General features: G+C 48.0%; 1 pseudogene; it reads right to left on the reverse strand.

Annotated features, from left to right (window-relative positions):
* LOC140474303 (28S ribosomal RNA) overlaps positions 1-2,500 on the reverse strand; it is an 8,322-nt pseudogene that overhangs the window by 2,116 nt on the left and 3,706 nt on the right.

The raw sequence follows: 2,500 nt of genomic DNA on the forward strand, positions 1-2,500 counted from the left end.
GGATTGCCCCTGGACAAGGTCGTTCTTGTCGGATACAGATTAGATCTGAGAAGCAGGCTGGCGATAAAGTTTCTCGATCTGGTGTTAGGATGCGGTTTGATCCAGGAATTGGAAATCTTGTCATCCTGGAAGTATTTGATGCCGTCACCTTGGCACAGCATCTTGCCCCATTTCTCGAACTCCCACTCTCGCCACGCTCCGTACTCATTGGGAGGCTTCAGTAAGCGTTGTCTTTGCTTTTCTGACAAATGCCCTCCATCCAGCATTGTTGCCAGTTCCTCCGTGGTAGGTCCAGCGGGTACCTTTTTCTCAACCAGGAAACCTTTAATTTCTCGAAGTACATTGAGTGATCGAAATTCTTCGATGGTTTCCTTATTGCTCTCTTCCCTGAATTGGAAGGACGCTTTGATGATTGGGTCGGTTGAGCGCTCCAGAGATTCTCGCTTTCTAATAATTGCAGATGGAATTTGAATCTCGAGCTTTGGTATTGCCAGACCTCCATCCTTGTTCTTTGAGTACAGTAAACCGTCAGCGACGTGTTGTGGCAAGTGTAGGAATTCTTTTACCGCATTCCGAATGATCTGATCCAGCTTCACCAAGGTGTTCTGAGACGCCTCTGTCAGTATCAGGTGGAAGTACAATCTTGGGATGACATGCACTCTGAGAAGCTCCAGTCTCTGAGTTGGTTTGAGAGGCGCTGATCTTAAGCCTTCAACCCAGGTTTTGAGCTTGTCCTCCCATTCACTCTCTTTAACGCCAGCCCATGGGTCTATCCGGGCTCCCAGGTATTTCTCTGTGTCGCCTGGTGGGATGTATGTGATGGTTTCTTTTCTTATCCTCCATTTTGCCTCATGATTGTACATGAAGGTCTTCCTTTTGCATGTGAAGTGGAAGCCTTTGGTTTTCTTGATATTAATATCTAGGCCTGTCTTATCGCAATAAGACTGGAGGATCTTCAAGTTCTCTTGCATCCCAGCGTGAGAGTTGCTCAGTAGTGCGATATCATCAGCAAAAGCCAATGCTGTACATTTCACCGTTTTGTCTCCAAACGGCATGGTTATTCCCTGGCCTGCCTGCTCCAGGGTACTGATCAGAGGGTCGATTGCGATATTGAATAGCAATGGTGAAAGCGGATCGCCTTGCTTCACGCCTCTCTCGATCTTGATCTGTTCCGTGGGCTTGCCTTTGCCCTCAATCACCGTAGTGTTATTGGTGTAGAGGTCGCGGATCAGATCCACGAAGGCCGTAGGTGTTTTCATCCTCTTTAGCGAGCCAATGAGCAGTTTGTGGCCGACTGAATCGAAAGCTTTGGCCAGATCGACAAAGACAACGGCTAGCTCCTTTCTGTTCTTTTTTGATCCTTTGATGACATTCTGGAGGATAGCAATATTCTCGTTACAGCCCGGCGTGGCTGCCAGGAATCCTTTCTGTCTCGGGTTGATGTTAACCGCCTTGCTTAACCTCTTTGCCATAATTTTAGTGAACAGTCGGAGAAGCATTGGCCCGATTGTGATGGGGCGCCAGTTGTCTAGGTTCTTTAGTCGATCCTTGTCCTCACATTTAGGAATGAGCACTGTCCGGCTCTTTTTCATGCTCTCTGGGATAGATCTTGTTTTTAACCATAGGGTGAAGAGGCGAGGTATACGGGAGGCGTCGGTCTCCTGGATGGCTTCTAGGTCTTTCAGCTTTTTGCCATCTGGCCCTGGTGCACTGTGTCTGTCAATTCCTTTCAGGGCATCTTCTACCTCCTCTTCCCCAATTGGTCCCAGGAGTAGGTTGTCATCAACACGGCCAGCATAACCAGCAAAGTTCCTTATGTCCGCTTTGTTGTTCGCCTTGGACAATTTCTCACGGAATTTGGTTTCCAGTTCCTCTCGTGAGATGGGGCATTGGGATGTATCTGGTGCACCCATTAACTTTCTGGCTAGCTGGCGCCTGTTGTTTCTGTATAGTTCTTGGGCATCTTTATATGCCGCTTTCTTGGTGGCATAACGTTTCTTAGCCCCGTTGTTGTTACCCTTCTTTTCGGCCTTTCGATTGTTCTCTCTTTGCCGTCTGCGGGGGTTTTTCTCGTTATGACCACCGTATATTTCGTCTGTAATACAGTCTACCAAACCCCGAGCTTGAGCCATACAGAGTGGATCATTGGCTTTCTGCAATAGTTCTTCGGCCTGTTTGATGTGTTCATCAACTTCCCTGTGTTTAGGGAGTTTGGCCGGGATTTTGTATGGGACTTGTTGTTCATCTTGTGCAGTCGAGCCATTATCCTCCTCTGGTCTGGTCTCGTGCTCCTCTCTTTCCGATGTTATCGGGGTTGTCGGGGCTGCTACCTGTGTAAGCCGTTTCTTCTGAAGCAATCTCCGTTTGTCTGAGATCTGCTTTGCGGTCTTAGTTGTTATGACCTTAGCAATCTCGACATTGATGAATCTTGCTCCAGCGAGGCTTATTTCAAGTTGCTCCAAGAGGCTTTCTTCCTCTTCGGACCATGCTCCTTTCCTTC

Source organism: Chiloscyllium punctatum, unplaced genomic scaffold, assembly GCF_047496795.1.
Source record: "Chiloscyllium punctatum isolate Juve2018m unplaced genomic scaffold, sChiPun1.3 scaffold_924, whole genome shotgun sequence".
NCBI lineage: Eukaryota > Metazoa > Chordata > Chondrichthyes > Orectolobiformes > Hemiscylliidae > Chiloscyllium > Chiloscyllium punctatum.